The 25534-nt window shown below is 42.6% G+C and overlaps 1 protein-coding gene and 1 pseudogene across 16 annotated transcripts in view; one reads left to right on the forward strand and one right to left on the reverse strand.

Annotated features, from left to right (window-relative positions):
- The window catches only part of FOXP1 (forkhead box P1), a 1122086-nt gene that overhangs the window by 313066 nt on the left and 783486 nt on the right, over nt 1–25534 (forward strand). The gene's annotated exons all lie outside the window — the stretch shown is intronic.
- Nucleotides 6790–7659, reverse strand: LOC141102417 (uncharacterized; annotated as a pseudogene).

Here is a 25534-nt window from a genome sequence, read left to right on the forward strand (position 1 = left end):
GGAATCAAAATTAACAAACCATCAAACACGCCTAGATTGCTGCAGCACCGATCCCCGCTGCAGCTGCTCCCAGCCGCCTCTACACCGAGAACTGAGTGATGAAATGCCACTGATCGCTCAGTTCTTGGTCTTCAGTGAGCGGAGAGTCAGTGATTGTCAGTCACCGACTCTTTGCTCTGCCCCTCCAGTGCTCACTGAGCACTGGGCTGGGTGGCACCAGCTGGCTCAGGCTTTCAGTTGCTTGTTGAAAGGCTGAGCCAGCCGTTGGTCCAGGCATCTGGGTGGATCCTGACATTAAAGTCAGGATCTTTCTAGAGTCTGGAGTGGCTCTGTGACGTCAGTCGACAGCGAACTCTAGGCGGCTGTCGGCTGAAAATGGGTCACAAGAATGCAGAACGAAGTGCACTCCTGGGAGCTACAGGATAAGCAGGGCCAAAAGAGCTTTGGCTCTACTTTTCCTTTAAGCATGCCCACCTACCATTTCACCCCCCCACTCCACCCCCTATTCCAGAAATTAGGATTTTGAAAAGTTCCCAGATCTGATCATGGCGCTCGCTGTTTCCCTATTTTGATGCCTATTAGAGCCTATGGCTCTATTCAGTTGCTTCAAAAAAAAACCCCGCAGCTGTAATTCAGACGCCCGGTGCCCAAATAGTGGGTGGCAGCGGCGGCCATGGATAGATTCATGCAATGCATGAATCTATTGGTGATATAGGGGGTGGCTAGAGAGAGGGGGGCAGCACCATGTGCCCTTGTGGACGCACCGCCACTGTAATCAGAAGAGAAGGACGGCATCTAGGAGATAGAGGAGGGGTTTGTGTTTTACACGCTTATAGAGAACAGTATCCAGACTCAGTGGCCATCCATTGAGATAACCAAACAAAAATGAAACCTGATGAAATAAATTTTCATGTAGAGTAAGTGCATTATAGCATTTCCAGAATACGCACTACACTGAGGATGTAGATCACATGAACCAGATAGTAGTATTGGACACCAGATTGCAGGCTCCAAGGTGATAATCCTCATCTGATGTTCATACTATAGAATGAATATGCAGTTCCCATATTTTTGTCCTTGTAGTTTAAAGCGGAGGTCCGCCCATCCTGCAAAAATTATAAGCCAGCAGCTACACATACTGCAGCTGCTGACTTTTAATAATAGGACACTTACCTGTCCTGGAATCCAGTGATGTCGGCACCGCAGCTGATGTTTCCATCAGCTGTCGGGTGCTGCCGCCGCCATTGCTGGTAAGGGAACCCGGTAGTGAAGCTTTACGGCTTCACTCCGCGTCCCTACTGCGCATGCGCGAGGCACCGCTGTGCTCTCCTTCTGGCCCGGCAGCGGGGAATAAAGGAGGGAGCCGAGCCGCTGATGTAATGCGCCGCAGCCCGGACTCCTGGAAGTGGAGATAGAGTACCTGTCAAAGGTATCCCCCCCCCCCCCCCGAAAGGTGCCAAATGTGGCACCGGAGGGGGGAGGAGATGAATGAACGGAAGTTCCACTTTTGGGTGGAACACTGCTTTAAGTAAAATATATTTTCCTTTTTGTAATGGGATGACACTGTGTATTCTGCACTGTGTATTCTGCAGTTGTCACCCTGTAGACAGTTTAGTCTTAAACTGATTTAGAATTGTTGCTGCATTGCACTATAACTGGGGCAGTGTGTACTAACATGTCCACTGCCCATGTTAACTTGTGATTGGGCAGTCAGTGGGTGTTAAAACTGCGACCCAGCCACCTAACATGAGCAATACCAAGGCAGAGGAGACAGCCACCTTAGGTGCTTCAGCAGGAAGGGGGCTCCAAAAAGGGCAGGATCTGCTACCGACACAGCTGAAGTCATTCACAGCTCCATGGGAGGGGATGCACTTTGGCCTTTTCAACTTGGGTGCTAAAGGATTTTGTCCCATCACTGTTCTGGACCATTGTTAGCAGCAATTCAGTTCTCCCTTCGACAGACTGCCGTTTTTACCATTGGTTCATACACTGAAAGGCATATAATATACAGCACATTGGATATTTCCCAAAACTGACTGCACAGTTCCAAATGCTTGTCATTACTTGTTCATTTGCCATACACTACCCAAGTACTGATGGCCTATGGTCATATCCAAGCACCATTTGTGATCACTGATTTCCAGGCAGTGTATAGCCTAGTGTGCAGTGGAAAACTGTTTTGCCCCTAATCTACGAAAAAGACTTTTGCTGTTGTTGGAGACCAGTAAAAGGTATAAAGTGTTTTATCACTCAAATATTTTGTAAAAACGAAAACCGTGACTATGAAATTGTGCCAATCCCTTAAATTCATACATATAATGTCTCCTAGGCAGCTATAGCACATTGATTATCATTCAACATCAGACATGTAATGCATAAAATAAAATATATAAATTGCAGGTTACCAGTGCTTGGATGTGGTGGCTGCATTTGTTTTCTTTTTCTGGCTTTGTTTCCTTTACTTTCCCCTTGTATCCCTGCCAGTAACATACTTGTCCAAGGGCAACAACGATCACTCACCCTACTGTAGCTTTGGAGAAGCTATATGGTTGTCTTCCTAGGCTGCTCTCCTGATTTGGGCTACAAACACCTCCCCTTCTTCTCATCTCTATCAGAGAGAGGAGTTGTAATGTAGTTCACAGAGGATAGCTGGGAAGGCTGATAACATTGTTTGCAATTTCAATTTAGTGCCCAGGAAGTTACTAGAATTCTGGCAGGATTAACAGGGAATGTTCCTTACTTGCAGAAAAATGAATGCAGCCACTGCAACTACGATTTTGTTCTTGGGTTTAGTTGGGCCTTACGTCATTGATACCTAATTACAACCCTTGAGATGCTACAAGGCTTGCATACTATTTGGGTACTAGTAATATTTTTGTATATATGCAAATAATTGTTTAGTATCTTAAGTGCTGTATCTATATATACGGTAGCTAATTTCACATTGTACATGATATTTTCTAATGTATTACCCATTATAAACCTCTCCTGTTTATTGTAGATCAATGGTCTCCAAACAGTGGCCCATAAGCGGATGCGGCCCTTTGCTTGCCTTTTTTTGGCGCCTGGGGCCCTATTCCTCCCATTGACACAAGGCACTATTCCTCCCCTGGACACCAGCAGTAGGGCATAATTTCTCCCACGCACACCAGCGATGGGCACTATTCCTTCCAAAAATGGGGCGCTATTCCACCTCCTACTGACCATGTCCTATGTAATTTGTTTTGCTTCTACTGACCACCAAATCTGAGGCATTGTTTTCTCCTGAGACATTTACTACCCCCCCCCCCCAAGTCTGAAGGACGTTATACTAGCCCTTTGTGTAGAAATTTTTAGACCCCCTGTTATAGGTGTAGTATAGATTATTATGTCACTTCCCCTTCTTACCACCTCATCCAATCAAAGAACGCTGTGTCAAGTGTTCTCTGAATGGTGCCCATGCAAGCGAATGATTTCCTGTGTGCTGTAAGCAGCGGGACAGCCACTCAGCACGGGACCCGGAAGCTAGCAGTGATCTAGTAATTGTGCCTACTACAGTGAATTACAGCTTCCATGGGGATTCCACAGAAATGACACATACATACATACATACCTTATAGGACTATGCTGGATCAGTATAACTGTGCAAAAATAGCTATATCTAAACTTTAGCCTTACAGCAGAACTATAGGCAAAACTTTTTTTTCATGTTGGATAGAATAAGGCAGGGTTCCTTGTCAGTTTTTTTTTTTCGCCATCTGTATCCCATTGTGGAGCTTTACCTTCACTTCCTGTTCAATAGCCAAACAGGAAATTTGAGTAAATCCCTGCAAATTAAGGGCATTCCGTGGGGATCTCCAGGTCACCAAAACAAGTGCCCCCATTGGAAGATTTCTCCCATATTACTTTTCTGGGGATAACCCAAAATTTGGGGTTTCTTTTACTTCCAATGATAATAGTAAACAGGATAGATAGAAAGGGTGAATCTCCTTAATGTGGGGACACAGCCAGCAATAAAAACTGACAAGTGTTCTAATCCCTCTCCACTCTATCCAAAACTTAAAGAAAAAGTTTTGTCTTTTAGTTATACTTTAGTTATACTTTAAAGCGTCCACTTTTGTTTAGAAAAAAACATTCCCCTCTGGGTGTTTGATGTACATTGCAAGGGTTATAATGACCTTTGTTGCAGATTCCTACCTTTTTTGTTATTCTGAATAAATCCATGTGTGTTTGTCTGTGCCTCTGTACCGAGTGGGTCTTATGGGAGTGGTTTCATATTTAACTGTCAGGTGTGCAGCTGCAGGGCACTAATGAGGAAATCTGCTGGGCCTGCATCCCTTTAGACATGCTCCTATTAAAAGTATCTCTCCAAAAATGACATTTTTGTTGCTGGGGATGCCTGAAATCTGACTTGTATCTTAGGCAGACTTCTGGGAAAATAGGTGAGCCAATCACACAAGCAGGAAATTATGTTTCTGGGGAGTGGTCAGTACACATTCTGTGTACAGAACAACTCTAGGTAGCCATATTGCAATGCATTCTCAGAAAATTACAGCGGCTGCAGATTGAAAAGGAAAGGTAATTTTTAATAACATTAAATTACAATATGATTAGTGTGGCAATTATATGTGCTATATTATTTTTTCTTTATTTGCTATTTTTTTTCCCCATAAAAGTGGAGTTACCCTTTAATTATTTGAAATCTGGCTTTGTTCTGCATTGCCACGTACTGTATCAGCTGAATGTAATAAGGCTTGCATTGGGAGTGCTCTGATGGAAAGAGGAATGGCATGAGTGGATTTTAGGAGAGAGCTAAGGGTACATGTCTTTAATACAGTACTAGAGGTCTAGGAAGGACAATGACAGAGTCTTTAGAATTGCTGATTTGGCTGTTAAATGGGATCTGTATATGGATGGAGTTGCCCTTTAGGCACCTTTTAGTTCACCACAAACAACATGCCAATAGAATGAGTCTGACTTTTAAATGGCTGATCTGGTAGCCCTAATTGAGGATGTGACCCAGCAGTGAATATCAGGAGACCGGTGTGGCGCAGACTCTTGGCATTGAGTAAGTATCCATAGGACAAAAGGGATTTAAATAATTAGGGAATAATGTCACATTATTCCTTTCTTTGAACTCTTTCCTCCAAGCTCAGCACTAGCGCTCTGTGATTAATTGATTTGCCTTGACCACTTGAGCGCCGTTATGCTCTCTCCGCGCAGCGTCTGTAGCATGCTGCAGGTTTCCACGCGAACCTTGGGGATTAATGAAGGAAAAACAACAGCTGCAATTGTTTTACATGTTATCAGACTTCTCAGTCATCTCATGCTTTTTAAGTTCAATCGAAATGTTATACTTACAGCTGTGCTGCAGATTTGTTAGAGAGAGGCTTTTATAATTGTTTTTTTATGTGTTTGTTTCTCACTGACCTGTTTTTAGCCATTTTCTTATGAAAAGTGAAGAGGAAGTTTCAAATCTTATTTCAAAAGTTATTACATAATATCCATATGCCCAACTGCATGCAGTGCTTGCTCGGGCTAAAATTGAGGATTAAATATGTTTAGGAACTTCAGTTAAATAAAAGAAAAAAAAAAAAAAAAAATATATATATATATATATATATATATATACAGGGCCCTCTGATTCCTACTGTATCAAATTGTATTGTATTTGTACTGTCTACCCTCAAGTTGTAAAGCGCTACGTAAACTGTTGGCGCTATATAAATACTGTATAATTATATATATATATATATATATATATATATATATATATATATATATATATATATATATATATATATATATATATTTAATTATTTATTTTTATATCGTGTATTTGCAACGAAAAAAAATGCATAACTTTGATGCTGAATAAAAGTATATCTAAAGCCAAACTTTTGTTTTTTTTAGTCTCTTTTTTTTTTGTCAGGTTTTTATTGTTGATGGGATTGTCGCCAGGACTGAAAATGAGGGAACATTTTTAGACCAGGAATGAAGGGGAATTCTTCCACTGGAGAGGCTTGTGGAGACAATTGTCTAGAGCGGATTTCCTTAATTTTGGAGAGTTCTCCTCTCACTATCTGTAGGGTCTTAGATCTAATGGCGAGGAATACTCCCCTTGCTTCCTAATCCTGCTGCCTCACTTCCCAACTGATCCCCTAAAGCAGTGGTCCCCAGACTGCGGCCCTATGCTTGCCTTTATCTGGTTCTTGAGGCATTATTCTTGCCACTGACACCAACAATGAGGCATATTTCTTCCCACTGACACCAATGATGGGGCACTTTTTCTTCCCCTAATACCAAAGATGGGGCATTGTTTACTCCCACTGCGTACAGTCTGGCCCCTCGAAAGTCTAAAAGACACTAAACTGGCCCTTTGTTTAGAAAGTTTGTAGACCCCTGTCCTAAAGTCACTCTTCTTCTTTGTGTTACTGCCCCTCTTGCTGATGTGATCACATTGAAGGCCCACCCACATTGCAAGGTAGGAGAGAAGGAGTGCTGGCTGTTGCAGGAGTGTGAAGAAAGGTAGCATTTTCTCTCTTTTTAAAGAGAAGTTTGGCCAAACATTTTTGCCCATACTTCTCTTTTGGGTCACAAGAGTGCACTTAGTTTTGCTCTTCTGTGACCTGGAGTTAGCCTGCTGTCGACTGACTTTACAGAACTGCTCCGGGCTCTGAAAGGACCCTGACCATATTGTTGGGATCCACTCAGCTGCCTAATTAACAACTGGCTTCGGCTGTCAGTGCGCAGTAATAGCCAGCTGCCTCTGCCCCTCTCCAGCCCGATGCTGAAATGAACGCTGGAGGAGCAGAGTGGAGAGCAGGTGACTGACAGTCACTGATCTCTACTCTGAAAAGATTGAGAGCCAAGTGATCAGCGGTCATGTTATTTCTCAGTTCTTGGGCTTAGAGACGGCAGGGGGCAGCTTGCAGCATAACACCAGTGCTGCAACATGGAGGAAAGTATGTTTTTTTTTTTTTATATTTCCATTAGTTTTCTCTATACAAAACAATAATTTTATCTAAATATGGTGCTGGGGCGGGGGGGAGACAGGTTACATTTTTTTTGGCCCAGCCCAGGGTTCAGCTTTAAGGAATAATTAATGTTAAGGCTAGATTTGGGGTTACAGGGAGGGAAGGGAATTGTGAGGGTTACAGTTACAGGGAGGGTTAGCCTGTGGGTTACAGTGAGGAATAGCGTGAGGATTGAAGTTACTGTGAGGCTTAGTAATCAGGTTGCAGGGATGGTTAGAAATAAGGTTGGGGGTACAAAGAATGTTAGAGTCAGGGCAACAGGGAGAGCTAATTTTGTGGCTGTGGTTACAGGGGAAGATGGGTCAACTTTGAAGTTACAGGTAGGGCTAGTGTTTGGGGTTACAGGCAGCGATAGTTTCAGGGTTAGAGTTACAGGGAGGGTAAGTGTTAGGAATATAGGTAAGGATAGTGTGAGGGTTTACGTTACTGTGTGAGTTAATATTTGGGTTTCATGTATGGTTAGTGTTAAGGTTGGGGGTACAGGGAGGGTTAGAGTGAGGGCAACAGGGGGAGCTAATGTTGAAGTTACAGGAAGAGCTAGTGCTAGGGTTAGGATTACAGGTAGGGTTAGTGTTGGAGTTGTAGGGAGGACTAGTATTAGGGTTACAAGTAGGGTTAGTGTTGGAGTTGTAGGGAAGACTAGTATTAGGGTTATAGGGAGCGTTTGGTGTTAGGGTTCTAGAGGGGATTAGTATTTGAGTTACAGGGATTGGTTTGTTTTAGTGTTAGGACTACAAGGAGGGTTAATGTTGATGTTACAAGAAAGGCTGGTAGGGTTAGTGTTATGTTTGGCGTTACAGGGTGGGTTACTGTTAAGGATGGAGTAAAAGGTAGGGTTAATATGAAGGTTAGTGTTAAAGGGAGGAGTAGATTACTATTGGGGTTATAGGAATAGTTAGCTTTAGGGTAATGACTACAAGAAAGGTTAATGTTGTTCTTACAGAGAGGTCTAGTGTTTGGGATGGGGTTACAGGTAGGGTTGGTGTTAGGTTTTGGAGTTACAGGGAGAGTTACTGTTAAAGTTTGAATTATAGGGAGGGTTAGTGTGTGGGTTAGCATAAGGGTTAGTGTTGGGGTTACAGATGATCTTAGTGTTAGGATTAGAGAAAATGCTTAATCTGAGATTTAGTGTTAGGATTTGGGTTACAGGTAGAGTTAGTATAATGGTTACACAAGGGGTTAGTTTTGCAGGTAGGGTATGTGTTGGGGTTGTCTGTGTATGGTCAGTTAGATGACAGGGAAGCAAATTTTTTTTTTTCAGGTGACCATTCAACCCCCTGCCTCAAGCTGAGGAGTCAAAGCAAGTACGGCTCAATAAGAGGCACATGAGCTTGCAGAATTCTGATAGTAGTTTTGAATATTTTTAATATGCCCCACTGTGACTGCTCTTCTTTAATTATTAAGTAACCACACAAATGTAATTGATAAAAGTACATAAAAGCCTGCATACTGACTGGAGCCATATCATGGCTCACCCATAATGCCCTGTAACAAAAGTGGCACCAAAGACAAAGCCTCAGGATGTTGACTACTTACCGATGCTCCAAGCAGCTCTCTCGTTGCAAAAATATCTACGTATACATGTATAATAATGTATTACTTTTATCCTTTTGTTGATTTTGGTGGCTTCTGCTAAACAGGTGGTTTTCAATGGCAGTTCCAAGTGTTGTTTTAATCACAGCTTAGTTACCATGGAGAAAAAATTCAAGAGCTTGGAAATACACAGAAGTGAAAATTTAAACTGCATAGATAATGAGCTAAATTTAGAAAATGATTTACGCTTACCACTTCCTTTTAATATGATAAAAAAAGGTATGAGTAATAATCAAAGTTGTGTGTGTGTGTGTGTATGTGTGTGTGTGCGCACGTGTGGTGAAAACATTTCTTAATGTAGATTGACGCGGTAGAATGGGAACAGAATTGCTTGTTTTCGCAAGCAATATGGCTGACTCGACCTTTCCTATCGTGTAGTGTAACAGCAAATCGGCATATGGATTTCCCATTTGTTCTTATAATGCCACACATGCAGTAACAGTTGACAGGCTTCACTATATTATTAGCAGTTAATAGAAATGAGCAGTTTCCACAATAGTAAATACTGGGTTCTAATAGCACTATTCAGGCATTATGCAGTTTTTATTGTCACAGGCCAGAAAAAGTATTTATCTTGCTCTGGATCCAGTATTGGAAAATTGGCCTAGGAATTGAATCCACAAGGTGGTAACTGGTCAAATTACAACCAAATTGGTGAGGGGGGAGGGGCAGAACTAATGATAGGTCGGGAGTGGACCTTAACATTTCTAAAGGCTTTTCTTTGCCTGAACACCATAGGGGGGTTTTCTTCAACTTCCGTTTCCTGTGACATTAGGACAAGAAATAGGGGGAGCAGGGCCGGGACTAGGAGTGGGCAGGAAGGGGGGCTGCCCTGGGCACGGTTGAATCATATGAGGTGTGGGGCGCCCCATGGAGAATTGCTGCCATTACAATCTGACAGAAGTATCGACAGCAGCATTACTACTACTATCAGCATTAGCAGGAAGTGACAAAGCCAAATCTGGAGAGGAGAGAGCTGGGAGGAGGTTCGGCTGTGTTCTTTCTCCCCTCCAGGTTCTCCCTCCTGTCACTGCCACACTCCTGCATCGGGACTGTCAGATTGGGACTGAGCCAACCCTATCTCCTCCCATGTCGGTAGGGGGTGCATAAGCAAACCCTGCTCAGTCCAATGTGACAGACAGTCACATCTCTATTGTGAGTCCCCGTGGCCGCAATCCCATACCCTGCCACCTCTCCCTGGCGGCTGCCTGTCAAAACTTTTAAAACCACAGAGATTTGCTGCATTGTGTGTGGGTGAAGGGGGAATTGTACTGGGGACATAACTGGATGGAGGGTGGGGATAGCTTATATTTGTGCTGGGGATGAAAGTATTCATGCTAGGAGGTGGAGGGAGAAGTGGATTAGTGCTAGGAGGAAGGGTTGGGGGAATGTATTACTGGGGGGAAGGAGGGAAAAGGGGGAAATTTGGGCTAGGAGGGTTAATTGGGGAAGAGGATTTATACTGGGAGGAGGATTTTGGAGGGGTGGCTTGAAGGGTCATAAGATTTGTTGTAGGAAGGAAAATTTGGGGGAAGTGGAAAGATTTGTGCTAGGGAGTGATTTGCAGAGAATGTGCTGGGAAGGGTGATATGGGGGATTTCTGTTGAAAGAGGGACATTCGTGCCAGGGGGAGGATAGGGGGGAGAGGAGGAATTTGTGGTGTAAGAGTTATTCTAGGAGGAAAAATTTGGGAGGAAAGAGGATTTGTCCTGTGACGAGATTTTTTTTGGGGGGAGGGGGAGGGGTTGGAATTGATGTTTGGCATCTTTGCCCTGGGCCCCCAGATGGCCGAGTCCTGGCGCTGAGGGGGAGCTGTTGTGTTTGGGACAGGAAGGCACAGAGCACTTCGCCCAAAGCCCACCCAGTTGACAATAGTATAATATTAATAGTTGCTATTGTCACACTGATTCTGCCTCCCATTTCCTGATTGGCCGAAAGGAGGAGCTACCCTACTGGCCAAGGGAGGAGGAGGGAGGAGATGCATAGCGAGGACACTGCCGTGATGCCAAGGAGGAGACGCATGGCGAGGACACCGCCGTGATGCCAAGGAGGAGACGCATGGCGAGGACACTGCTGTGATGCCGAGGAGGAGTCGTAGGGGAAGTTGGTCGCCCAGAGGGAAGCGCTGCCCGTGGTAAGTGTTTTGGGTGACTGACCATTGGGGGGGGGGGGGCTGTGCACTGCTTGCTGCCCATCCTAAAAAAAATACCACCGGCCGCCACTGGTAGCAACATAGGGGTCATTGTGGGCTTGTTTTAAGGCTCATTTATTGCTTGTTAAAAATAAATAAATACTTGAATATTCATGCCTGGCCACAGTTTCAACTTTTGCATGGAATTTTGTTTCTTTACAATAAAAAGGACAGTGATTTCAAAGCCACTCCCACAAATTGGAAACTACACCTGCTGATTTATTTATTAAAGGGTTGCAATTCAGCTCCTAAGGCTTATATCTGGGTAGAGTTTTAGTTACTAAGATAGGATATGGTGGGCACCTAAAACTGAGTTGACTAGAGGTGATAGAGAAGAAATTGGGTTTAATCTTCCCTGCTTCAGCTGTATTTCAGCCTGCTCATCTGATATGCACTGCAAAGTTTCAGATTTGCGCCTTTTAAAAACAACGAAGTCTATTCTGAAATCCCTTTTAAACTGGAATTAGCATCGTTTACCATTCTCCTACCTTGCAGACCAGACGAAGTTTTCAAGGACAAAGCCAGTAAAAGATACACATTCCTCTGTCCCCCAGCACACAGACAGAGCAATAGCATTTGGCAACAGCTGTTCTAACAGATATACATGGCTGCAGTGAAAATTTCTTAATATAATTCAGGAGACTCGGGAGGATTCTCTGATACAATGCTGCCAACTAGTAAAATGTTGAATTTTTTATCAGCCGTCCGATGCGAAGAGCTACCAGGCAATCCTTTCATTCATGACCAGATGTTCGGTGAGGGAACACTCGGCAGTCTGCTTGAACCTCGTGGCCCAGTAACCGTTGCTGCACCTGAATGTTGGCAGCTGGCAGGCCTTGGAGAGTTGTGGCCTGAAACAGGAAAATGAAGAGGATAAAGTTTAAGTGAGCTCCTGATATCCACCTGTGTTAGCGTAAAGCTGAAGCCAACACATTCAGGGATCGCCATTACAGCAAATGTAAATTAGACATTGGTTTATATGAAGGAAATCGAGGCAGGCTGACCACTGTGGGCCATTTCGCCTTGTAAGTAAAAAATGGCTAGTAATGTAACTCAAGCCAACAAGTAAATATTTCATCTAAACCAGTGGTCCCCAACCTTTTTGGCACCGCGGACCGGCATTGTGGATGGAAATTGTGCCAAGGCCCGAGGGGGGTATGTGGGGGTCTGGGTGATGATGCATTTTTTTGCAGCCAATTTGTCAGAAAAAGGCTGGTGTTAGCACTTCAATCATCACAACACCATGGTTAATATGGTGTCAGGATGATTGAAGCGCATTCTTTTTATTATAATATTGTAATATAAAATTAAATAGTTCAACTCACCATAATACAGAATCTGCCACCAGATGCAGCTTGTCACTTGCCACCAGATGCAGCTTGCCACAGTGCCTATCACCAGATTGCCACTTGCCACATTGCCTGCCACCAGATGCAGATTGCCACAGTCACATGCCACCAGATGCAGATTGCCACAGTCACATGCCACCAGATGCAGATTGCCACATGCCACCAGATGCAGATTGCCACAGTCACTTGCCACATGCCACCAGATGCAGATTGCCACAGCCACATGCCACCAGATGCAGATTGCACATGCCACTGTCTCCTTCCTCCTAGATGCAAATTGTCACTAAGCACAGAGGAAAGGCAGTGGAGTGGTGGGTTCCGCGTGAGAGAGAACAGCGGTGATGCGGGCGGGCAGTGGGAGATGTCATCTCTCTGCTCGCCTGCTTCACCCCCAACAGTATACCGGCCGGGCTGTGTGGGCAGAACAGCAGTGATGGTGGTGGGAGATGATGTCATCTCTCTGCTCGCCTGATTCACCCCCAATAATGTAGCGGCGGGGCTGTGTGGGCAGAAGTGCAGTGTTGGCCGTGATCTCTCTGCTCGCCTGCCGCCGCCGCACCTCAGATTATGGAGACTTCGCGGCCCGCCTGTAAACAGGCTGTGGCCCGGGGGTTGGAGACCCCTGATCTAAACCAAATTTAGGTAACTAACAAAAAACACCCTTTACTGGAGATAAAGATGAGCAGAAACTACTTTGCAACAAGGTTAAAACAGTATTACATTTTTATTAAACACGTTGAAACATTGTAGTAAAGACTAACAAAAAAGTTCAAAAAAGCAAACCCGACAATTCTTTGAATTTTTTGTTATGCTTTGTTTGAATGTTTAGTTATTCTTTGCTACAATTGTCAGTGTGTTTAATAAAACTGTTATACTGCTATATTTAAAGTGATTGTAAATGTAATTTTGTTTGTAAATAACAAACATGTCATACTTCGCTCCTCTTCTCTGGTCCTCCAGCGGTGCTCCTGGACCTTCCCCCTGCCCAGTGCAAACCATAGCAAGCTGCTTGGTATGGTGGGCGCTCATGCGGGCTCGCTCCCTAGCTGTGTAGTGTGCCTCTGCCCCGTCCCCACTCCCTCCTCAGAGGTTGTAATTGACAGGCTGAGCCTGTGAGGAGGAAGCAAGCAAAGAGAGCTGCTTCTCTCGTGCACTGCCCCAGATCGAGATCAGGCTCAGGTACATATGGGGGGTGGAGGGTGTAAACCCTTCCATATACCCACTGAAGTGACTAGCCTCAGGGGATGCACAGAGACGGAAAAAAAAATCCTCCTACATAAGTTAGTACCTATGTACCTGTCTATCTGCAGTCTTCTCTCCTCTACATCCGTTCAAAGTGCAAAATTTATAAAGCTTGTCTGAGAGTTCAAAAAAATTGGGCAGGGAGCTGAATTTACTCTACAGAGGTCAGTGAGGAGAGATCTGAAAGCTTATTGGAGGGAAGAGACACCCCCCCCCCCCCCTTCTTCACACATCTTGCAGGAACAGAGCCGAGACTGTCAATCTGCTAGAGGTCCCTCCCCTGTAACCATTTTTCTCTTGGTGTCAGGAAAACTTGTAAGAAGTGACTCATGCTGATAGCAGGGGAACAAAGCAGCAGACAGAAATGACACCTAGCGCTTTTATTTGAGATAAGTACGCACTATAGAGGGATATGCTTTGTTCATATTTCATGTTAAAGGTTTTCAACCCCTTTAATGTAGAGAAAGCATTTAGAACCACTTTAACCTTGTTACAAAGCTTGGTCCTGTTGTAGTATCTTTATCTCCAATATAGGGTGCTTTTTTTTGTTCGTTATTAATGTTGCAGTATAATGTGTTTAACTTTATAGTTATTTGATGCACCTGCTTTTTTGAGTCAAATTTAGGTAACACGTGGAATCAATACCTTATTATACTTTGTAGTCACATCTCTTTGAATTAAAAGATAGAGTGAAACTTTTGGTGTGCTGGAGTATTCTGCCACCAAGAGTCAATGTAGCAAGAAAGGCCATGGACCATTTCTGAAATCTGAACCTTTCCAGAATTTTGCACTGCAGGTCCCCAGCACAGGCAACATCACTACTAAAGTTGCCCATGCACTAGTAGAATTTCGATTTGAAAATGTTTTTGTTTTCAGAATGTTTGATTTTCTAATCGTTAGTGGGGTCAAATTGACGCTATTTGATTGCAGTGACGAAAAAATTAAGAAGCAAGCAGCATGTAAAATGTTTCTTGATGGAACAAAATTCTAACAGTGTGGTTTTTGTTTGATAAAGTTATTTTTTCCAAAAGTGAGTGATAAAAGCAAATTAAATGTTTAATTACTTTTGAATGCAAACATTTGTTCAAAAATCTACTAGTGTATGGCTGGTTTAACTCTTCATCCTTGTCCTTCAGCACACTCCAGAGTGTCTGTATTAGGTTTAAAGCAGCTTTTCTCTCTCTGTGTACACTGCCTTTACCCAGCCTGATTATGTCTGCATTTATCCACACTGCCCTTCCTACCTACCAAACCATCTTCAGCAAGCTGTGCTCTCCAGTCCCATTTTTGTTTTTTAAGCTTGAAACTATATTAAAGTGTTTTTGAGAAAAAAACAGATATGGCAGTTAGATATCCACAAGAACAAGATGAGTTGCATGTGAAGATATCTTATGCTCATGTCCCCTGTCTTTAGTACATTATCTTTACAATATCTGCACTTGTTCTGCTTACTCTTCCACATTCTGCATTCAGCGCAACATACTGGGGGTTATTTACTAAAGCTGAAGAGTGCAAAATATGGTGCAACTCTGCATAGAAACCAATCAGCTTCCAGGTTTTTTTTCCAAAGCTTAATGGAACAAGCTGAAGTTAGAAGCTGAATGGCTACCATGCACAGCTGTACCAAATTCTGAGTGCACAAGTTTTAATAAATCTCCCCCACTGTCTCTGAATCGTTGGGTGGTACCTTGTCTCCAAGCATTGTGTTGTCCACATTCTCCACCAGCTGTCCTTTCTGCATTACTTTGTGTCTGATCACTTCCCTTGTTTCCTTGACACCACATATGTTTATTTTTGCCCAATCAGTATTATGATTTTAGTCAGTGTAGGTTGTTCTCTCCTCTTAGTGCTTCAGTATTGTGTTTTGCCAGCTGTTCTCCATTAATTCATATTGCATTTCTTTATTAAGGTGATTGTAAAGGTACAATCTAAAAAATAAACATATCATAATTGTCTGCTCTATGCAATGTTTTTGTGCAGAACAGCCCAATCCTCCTCTTGTAAAGTCAACCACCACCCCCCTCCCCCACCAGTGCTCCTGGCTCCTTCTCCTCTCCTAGTGCCCCCATAGAAAGCCGCTTGCTATGGGGGCAGGCATGCAGGCTCCATTCACGCACACAGTGTGGCTTGGCCCCACTCCTACTCTCCCCTCACTGGATTTGAATGACAAAGAAGCAGGAGCCACTGGCTCCCACTGCTGCTTCTATGTCCAGTGAGAGAGAGAGCAGCGCTGCTGCTTTTGGGCACATCGCTGTACCAAGATGGGGCTCAGGTAAGTATTTAGGGGGACGAGGGGGCTGATCACAGAAGATTTTTTTTACCTAAATTACCTACATGCAGAGAAGGCATTAAGGTAAAAAAAACCTTCTGCCTTTACAACCACATTAAGCAGACCATGTTCTTCTTCTACTGTCCTCCTTTGCAGTGTTGTTCATGTATTTAATTCCCCCCTCATCTATGCTTCCTCTCTGAACATATTGTTTGCCATAGAGCTTCATTATTGTCCTTTTCTTCATGAAGTTTCTTCACTGCTAGCCTCAAGAATTTCATTGGCCGTTGTATACTTTCTTTGCACTACAACAGCCCCGGTCATGACATTTGCAAAAGAACTGGATGCATAGCCCTTTGCTCCTCCAGTCTGCATGCTTTATCTCCTACATTTATATTAGCCGCAGTCCCATATCAGAGTTCCTATACGCCGTGCATTCCACAGCCTACCTAACACACTGAACATAGTAATACATTTTAGGCATGATTGCAGTGAACCAACCTGTAAAGTAACAGTTTTGAAGCAGTGAGTCCTGGAGTTCAAGTTCATATGATTCCTATTTTCCATCATATCTGAGTAAATCAAGCTGAAATGTGAATTTACTTCCGGGTAATGGTCACAGACCTAGTGACTCATCCTGCAGAAGAACCTTTGATGTCCTGAGTTCAAAATCCCACTTGTGTATGGGAAACTAAACTATAACTATGAGTTTACTACCCACAGATAATGTTGCTTACTGTGCTAAGAAGCAGCTTTCTTTGTAACGGTGATGTTGAATCCCCAAGCCTCAGGTTTGTATTAATTGAATATGAAGCTCAAGTACAAATGGTACCAGAAAGGTTACTTGTGTCTTGAGTTTGATCTCTCAGACTGATGTATAATACAGTTTGGGTTTGCTTGTTGTAACTGCAAAAATATGTACAGTATGTTTTGTCTCTTCCCCTTTTTCTGCTTGTTCTTATTTAGTTATGTCAGTTTCCCTTCATGTCACCTTCCATCTTTGCTACCTGCACAACTTCATAGCCTGCTGTCATTTGTGCCTTGCTCTCTCATTGCTACTGATACCCGTTGCATGCTACTCTAGTTTTGCCGCTTACTCCACCTCCATGGTGGGTTGACCTTCATGGCTTGTACCCCTGCACTTGTTCCATCCAGTTAAATCCTTTCTCACCTCTCTGCAGTGCTTCCATGGTCTTATGTCTATGTTGTCCAGTGCAAGCCAGCAATAAAGGTGCATTTATGGCCTGCCCTCCACCCACCATACCGTCACCTCCATGGTCATCTCTGCAATTGCTTCACTGATCCATCATTCTCTACTTCTTCTGTTTCTCAGGTCTTAGCTTGTTCTACCTGTCACTTACATCCCGCTCTTCTCTGTCATTGTCATTGGGGGGCTGGGAACCCATGAACCTTTTTGCTGCATGTTTCACTATTTGTTTAGAAAATAAGGATAGTGTTAACATTAGGAACAAGTAGGACAGCCGGCTACCCAAAATGCATGCCAGGATTAGAAATAGGGTAAGCTTGTCCAAATGATCGCATTGGATAAAGATTTAGGTACAGGAATTGATGAAGAGGAATGGAGGAAGTGGTCCTCTAGAACAGTGTTTCTCAACTCCGGTCCTCAAGGCACCCCAACAGGTCATGTTTTCAGGCTCCCCATTATTTTGCACAGGTGATTTGATCAGTTTCACTGCCTTAGTAATTACCACAGCTGTTTCATCTGAGGGAAATCCTGAAAACATGACCTGTTGGGGCGCCTTGAGGACTGGAGTTGAGAAAACCCTGCTCTAGAACATATAAAGGTATTATGATGTAGTACCTATTGAGGCCAGTTACAAAGTACTATCTCACTGGTAATTGGTACCTGATCGTCTCTTGAAAATGTTCCCTGGTTCCTCCTCTTCTTGTTTCCAGGGAGGTGGTGGGTGTGCTCCAAGGTCAAACGCTTTTGGATAAAAGTTCACACCCTGATTTATATAGTTATTATGGTGAATATTGTCAAAAACCCTAGGGTTGCCCTTCTGAACGAACCAATTGAAGGAATTCCCAGACATACTCAAACATTAATATACTTTAGATTCTTACCATCCAAAATTACAGTCGTTATCATTTGGAAGAACTCCGTAGTGGATTTGGCGGGGATTAAATTAAAAATGACATGGTTAATGACCAATGAAAAGATGGTCAGTGTATTGAAGGATACTTCCTCGTGTTTTGTGAAGGACTGAAATCCCTGGATACTCTCTATTCAAACTCCTCCTTGAAGCTGGGTTCACACCTATGCGATTTCCCCACATCCAGTTTGCATGACAGGAGATTGTGACCGACTCTCTATGGAGCCGGTTCACTAATCTCCATTGCGGCTGTGGAGCGGCTGCATCTTTGGCTCCGTTTCAGGGCCGAATTCAGGCAAAAATTCGGCCCTGATTCATACTTGAAACAGAACAGGGACGCACCGGACCCCTGCTGCAAGCCGCATCCGTTGGAGGTGTGAAGCTAGCCTAAGGATGATTTGTGGTGGCTGGGACAGGCTTCTGAACAGGCTGTGGTTTCCTTTACCTCTTCTTTTTACTCCTTTCCCTCGCTTCTCCTTTCTTTATGTGCAAGCCTAATGCCCAATAGAGTCATATGGGTTACACCTTATTGTGACAATTGTTTTACGTTCTATATGGTTGCTCACTAGTGGGTAGTTGTCTCTATATGGGTTAACACACTGAACTCTCAGGCTTACCATGCCTGACTACCTTAATGACATACACCGAAAAATGATTTAAGAGAAACCTCTATTGAGAATGAAAGCTGGAAACCCATGCCACATCCCATAAATAGAAATATGCAAAAGAGAAATGCCCCAGGGATTGTATGGGCATGGGAAATAAACCAGATCATATAAAGAGTACAATACAGTAAAAACGTACAACATTTATTTGAAATATATATATAGTCAATAGATTCGATGTACATAGATAGAATACCTATAAAAACAGTAATATATGACACACTAAATGAACCGCAAAAGATTACTGATATGCACACATGATCTACACATGAAGTCGATCAAGGTGTGTTTACAATATACCCGACATGTTTCGGAAAAATAAGTATAGTATTTAGTTCCTTCTTCAAGGGTTTGAAAAATGTTGTTTGTTCTATTGACAAAGAAAGAGAAAAACAAAATAATAATACAAAATTCCTGGTAGATAAAAATAACACTATATATAATACAATGGCTGTTTTATGGCATGACAAAACACTAACACTAACAATTACAGAAAAAAGATAGTATTCACACAGTTCATGTCTTTTTTTGCACAGCAAAATAGATAATCAGAAAAGTGAGGCTGAAAACTTCCTGCTCCACTCCACCATATGTTCTCTGGACACGGAAAAGTTTGTATATAGGGGCCGATAAGGGCCTCATATAAATTGGTAATACATGAATCCAAAGCATCAGGCAAGGGGAGTAAAAGAGGCTATGTATTGAAAGGTAGCAGCACTTGCATCACCGCACAACACATCACTGCTCACAGGGATCAACCAAAAAGGTTGGGACACTCGGATCTGTCAACAGAGGGAGAGAGATGTAATGCAATCAGTGTGCTTGCGCAATAGAGCCAAGAACTGGCTCCATAAAAGAGCCTATATTTATGGAGCAGATTGTTACACCCCATGGGGACAAACCTCCACATTAATAAGGTGGTGTCAACCCATGGGTAATGCTCAAGAACTCCAGAGGAAAAATACCAAAAAGTGCTCACCTATCATGATCCTAATGACTTTTATTGCAGGGATATAGAGCGTAAGTACAGTCCTGGCTGTGCAGCAAAATTGGTGACCCCGATTCACCTTTAGGGAGACATGTAGCTATACCTATTTTTCCGAAACATGTCGGGTATATTGTAAACACACCTTGATTGAATTTATGTCTAGATCATGTGTGCATATCAGTAATCTTTTACTGTTCAGTGTGTCATATATTACTGTTTTTATAGGTATTCTATTTTTGTAAATCGAATCTATTGACTATATGTATTTCAAATAAATTTTGTACTTTTTTACTGTATTGTACTCTTTATATGATCTGGTTTATTTCCCATGCCCATACAATCCCTGGGGCATTGCTCCTTTGCACTAATGACATACACTCTTAATATGTTCTGTGCTGTAACTGGCGGAAGATTGTTGCTCCTAATACCTGTGTCTTATCGCTATCAATATGTTGTCCTCCTGTATAGTGAGATTCTTGCTTGTCTCCTTTCACTGACATCTTATTGTCTTTTATTCCATTAAACTTTCAATAAATTGTTTTTGAAACAGAAAATAAGGGCAGTGTTAGATATAGAAACAAGGAGGGCAGCAAGCTGCCCAAAATGTATGCCTGGATCAGGATAAGGTCAGCATGAATACACTCCTTTCTTCACTTCCTTGCCGGGATAATCTTGGTGGCTTTCTTCATCCAGTTGTATCTTTCCTCATTTCTTTCTAAGTTTTACATGGTCCTTCCTCGTCTCTTTCTAAAGCTGGCCATAGATTGGTAGAATTGTTAACAAAAATTCCTAGTATAAAAGTCTTTGGAAAATTGATATGAAAATTCTCAAAATATTCTCTCAAAACTCGTTTGTTGTTTGAAAAATGTTGTTTGCTTTTTATTTGATTATGGAATTGATGGGATTACCGAATTAAAACTCCACACAACGTTAGAAATTTGTTTGAAAAACAAACATCCAGCTCCTTTGAATTTTCTCGTCATTGCGGTTTAAAATGAATGTCGATTTGACCCCACCAATGGTTAGAAAAACAGACAAACAAACTTAGAACCTTCTTTTCCCAAGAATTTTCATTTGAATTTCTACTCATCTATCTTAACTCTTCCATGGACTGATCTCCATGCTTCTCAGTCTCCAAACCAGTAGTAGAGGTGCATCCTCAGCCTGTTACCCCACCCACATACACAGCTACCTTCTCAGGAACATTTGTCCTGCATTTTCCAGCATTCATTTTGAAAATAAAGACAGTGTTAGTGCTGGCCAAAATGAATTCCAGGATCAGAATTAGGGGTGATTTGAAGCGGTCGTAAACTTGAACAACAACAAACAAAACAATAAAAACTTTCTCTGCAAGGTTAGGGCAGAATGTACTAATATGCATCACTTGCTAGCACATTATAAAAGACTTATCTTGAAACAAATCCCTGCAGAGTCACGCTGTTGCGGCTGCAGGGGCTTCCATCTTTACCCGGTCTTCCTTCCGGGTTCGCGGGCTGTGGCCACTTGAATGGACAAGCCGCGATGACGTCACTCTCGCACATGGAAGCAAGAGACACGACCGCGGCACAGAGCTCCGAAGAATATTAATAAACGCGCAAATGGGCATTTTGTTAATAGCAGTCAAAGTGAACGTCAAGTCAAAGTGTTTACTATAAATAAGGAAAAACATTGTAGTAAAAGCCCCATAAGGGACTGGGAAGTGAAGCAGGAGGGTAAAGACAAGAAGATACAGAGGTAGATTTACTAAAGGCAAATAAACTGTGCACTTCACAAGTAGAGTTGCTCCAGAGCTTAGTAAATGAGGCAAAGCTTCACTTTGCAAAGAATACCCAACAGCATGCAAGAAAAATAAAAAAAGGTTTTTCGTTTGCACATGATTGAATGATGAAAATTGGCAGTTCTTCTCCTCATTTACTAAGCTCTGGTGCAACTGCACTTGCAAGTGCACAGTCTATTTCCCTTAAGTAAATCAACTCCACAATGAGGAAGAAAGGAAACGGGAACAATGAAGAGGGGGAAGAAGAGAAGAAAAAGGGGAAGATAAGACACCAATCTTGAATTAAAGTTTTTACTATAAATAAGGAATATCATGGTTCATAGAGATTGAGAAGTGAGGCAGGAGGGTAAAGACAACAAAAGACAATTAGGAAAGAAGAAAACAAGAACACTAAAAGGGGGGGAAATAGAAAAGGAAAGGGAAAAGAAAAGAAGACACCAAAGTTCCCCATGTGGTCCTCATATGCAAGATTCATAAACCAGTAAAACTTTTGGGCAGGATTTAAGAGTGGGCATATTGGATCCATGGGGTCCAAACAGCAATAACAGAGTTTTAATTCTCAAGTGGAATTCATTTCTATTTCTGCAACCCGTGTGTTCCAGTCGTGTGCCTCCTTTTTTTTTTTTTTTTTCCTCAAGCGCTGGAAAGTCAAGCGGTTGTGCTTTTTTAATTGCTCGTTACTTGCTGATTGAAACATGAATGCAGGATTTACAGTAGCAGTGACATCGGCGTTACCTCTGATGCGGTGCTCTCCAGCTGCAGTACGCCCTCAGGAAGCCTTCGCCATGCTCAAAGTTTGTTCTTGGGTGTGAAAGAAAACAGTATTTTCGTTGGCAGGGACTTGCCTTTCATAGAACTTTGCTGCCTTGACAAGAAACCGCAGCATGAGTTCTGCTCTGTTGAATGTTTCCACTGGCAGACTAGGCTTTTTCCACATTTCCTTGCTTTAAGGAAACAGATTTTGAACTTTTTTTTCAGACTGGATGCCAATATATAACAGCTGGAGGTAACCTATAATTTATGTTTGTGTTTTCTTTTTTTTTTTTTTCTTCCCCTTGCTTGTAATCAGTGACGAATGTACCAATGTTAAAATTTGTTTAATTTATATTCCCACGTCTGAAAACATTGCAGAACGAAAAAGAAAACTAAAGGGCGACTCCAGATGAATAGCTAAATATTTGTAAAACTTAGAATGTATGCTGTAATTGTTTTTTATTATATGTTTAAGTGTAAAGAACCTTTGTGTTAGTAGTGTATGGCACAAGCACCCAAGGACACCAATCGACATTTAACCCCACCCCCCCCATCACCTGCTCAAGCCCATATATGTTTTTATCTACAGAAAGACAGCACCAAATTTGTTCAGGCATCATCTATGGTCAGCATCTTCTTCCTGGACTAAGATAGTCATTGAAATCCTGCTGCCTGTGCAGTTCTTGGCTATGTTCGCAAATGTCTGACACAGATAAGCTCCTGCTGCAGTCTCTCTTCTCATGAATTGCTACTAAGTTACAGTGTTGCTTGGGGAGACTGATGGAATGCTTCCTACTGCCTGCAGCAGAATAATGACATCATCTCTGGCCTGCAAAGTCACTTGCCTGGAGCTCATGGATGGCTTTTCATCGATTAAAAAAGCTTTTCTGAAATATTGTACTTGTTCCTGTATAATGTGTTATGCCAGGAAATTATTCCTGCAGATCTTGAAAAGGTAAAAATAATACAAAGCAAAAAAAAAAAAAGTGAGACCTAGTAGTAGAAACATTGATAAATGGTGCAAATGATAGGCTGCCCCTCTAAACCAACAGAGAATGGTCTATGTTTCTGAAGTTATCGTGCAGATCATGAATTTTCTATATGAAAGAGGCCATTAAATGACAAAATAAAAGTGGAACTCCAGTCACATGTTTTGTGGAGTATTAATAGAGCCTATATCAAGTGTGTATTGTTGTCTGTGCTCATATTGGAACATTAACTATAACATAGTACATATTACATTATATACGTTATATGAATATATTACATTACTTTTGGGCCTGTTTAGACTTGCAATTGGGGTGGTGGTAAAAATATGTGGTTGAGCCATGTTATTGCTGCCTGCCAACCACCCACCTTTAACTGCTAAGGCAGCAGATGGGGGTGTTCAGATGCTTTGCTTCATGGTCATAGCGAAAATCAACCCCCTTCACGTTCAGCCAGCAGTACCACAGCTGAATATGACCCATTCATGCAAATGTAGCCACGCTACAGTTGTCCTGCAATCGTGTACAATGCATGTGCTTGTGGTACAGCATTTACTGGATTAAAACAGGCAGCATATGCCCCGTCACTGCATGTCACACATCTCTAAAAAAGCTCTCTGACCCGAGACATATTTTGTTGCTTGTCTAAACGTAGCCTAATTTAATTTAAAACAAATACATTTTGGTAGGAGCTTCACCCTATTGGTGTTCAGTAGGTTTTGTGAGAGCCTCAGATGGCTACCACTCTCTGACTCCAAAGGCATGTACAGCCCCTGTGGCAGCTTTACCTGATCGACTTTACTCTCAAGGACATTGGTGCCCCAAAACTAGTGTAGAAACTAGACATCGGCAAATGGCAGCTTATATCTAGGGCTTCCAGCACTGTTATTTTGCTGTTTGACATGTTCCCTTTAAATCCACCTCCCATGCTGGTCCAGGCCTACACAGCTTTCCACATATCCGGGCCTCTTTGGCTGGCCTTATTTCAAACCACCCATGCACGCAAGCCCACAGACGCTGCCTTGGCTATCTCCCAGACATGGAGACATAAAACAGCTACAAAAACTCCCCACTGCATTCACATCATAGATTACTGGCAGTCAATAAAAACAGACAAACAGCTACTTTCAAACCCTGATTTACAAGGCATTGACACAGAAGATCTTGGAATACTTCTGTTTTGCTAGAAAACGCCGTTAACACGTACATAAAAACACATAAACGATCCATAATTAGCGTGGCAGCTTTATGCGCGGCGGGCACAGACGAGCATGCCGCGTTGCAGCTAACAAATTTCTAATTTATACCCCAGATTTAAGGGCTCCTGTTTAGTCGCAACGAAGAGAGTGCTAAAAAAATATATATTTACTTTTATTCCGCCGACAGAGACTGTTAGTCATTTTTATATGTGCAACCTGTACACTTGTTGAGATTTACAGTCTACGCTGTATATTTATGGCATTTTTATGATATTCTGCTAATTTATTGTAACTGCTGCCGCTTTTCTGTTCGAGGAAATCTCGACTTGTAAAGAGTGTGTCAACTGGCACCTTCCAGTTTAGTGACGCTAAATTAACAGCTTTTTTCAGTTTCTTCTAATTTATGGGGCTCTGGCGGGGAAGTTGTTTTTTGCGACAGTAAGGTACATTGTTTACATTGTTCTCTGTCAGTAGAACATTTACAAACTCAAGGGTATTGAATTAAAATTTAAGGAGGTCCAGTGAGTACAATTTTCTTCCAGCGATGGTCCTAATCTCATGTTTTGTACTCTAGCGTACACAGTGTCCCCTTACATCAAGTGTCCCCATCACAGTGCACCCTAACGTCAGGTGTCCTCATCACAAAGCACACTTACATCAGGTGTCCTCATCACAGTGCCCCCTTACATCGGGTGTACCCATTACAGTGCCCCCTTACATCAGGTGTCCCCATCACAGTGCCTCTTTACAACAGGTGCCCTACTCAGAGTGCCCTTTCTCAAAAGCGTCAGTCATCAGAGTGCCCTCTTACATCAGCTGCCCCCATCAGAGTACCACTGTACCTTGGCAACATGATATATTTTTTGCAGTATTGTTCTGCAGCCAGTAATCTTCATAAAGGGACACTTTTTAGTTCCTATGGGCAATCTCAAGTTTCCAGGCAGAAAGAACAGTATTTATAATATAAATCTGCATGCAGGGCACTGGACAAAGCACTAGGTATAAAAGGGATGTGAAATGATTTCTTGCAGTAATATATGTCTTATGAATTTTCAATTTTTTGAATTTGCCGCCGGGCTCCGCCCACGTGCGTCTCGGCGCTCGCAGGGAACGGAGCCCGGTGTTCTGCCAAAAAAGGTCCCCCGTTGGATAGTGTCCGCCCTGTACTGCGCAGGCACAGCGTTTGCGACGCTGAAAGTCTCCGAACATGAACGGCTGTTCATGAGCTATACACGGCACCTGCACAATTAACACTACATTTGCCACATGCTCTCGATGCTCGTGCAACTGTGCAAGGGGCAGGTGTAGGGGCGGATGCATACAGAAGTAAAGTATTGAAATTGCTTGTGTTATGTATGTAACCCGCCCATCAGCATTGAACTACCCGCC

Source organism: Aquarana catesbeiana, linkage group LG07 (genome assembly GCF_042186555.1).
Source record: "Aquarana catesbeiana isolate 2022-GZ linkage group LG07, ASM4218655v1, whole genome shotgun sequence".
Classification (NCBI taxonomy): Eukaryota; Metazoa; Chordata; class Amphibia; order Anura; family Ranidae; genus Aquarana; species Aquarana catesbeiana.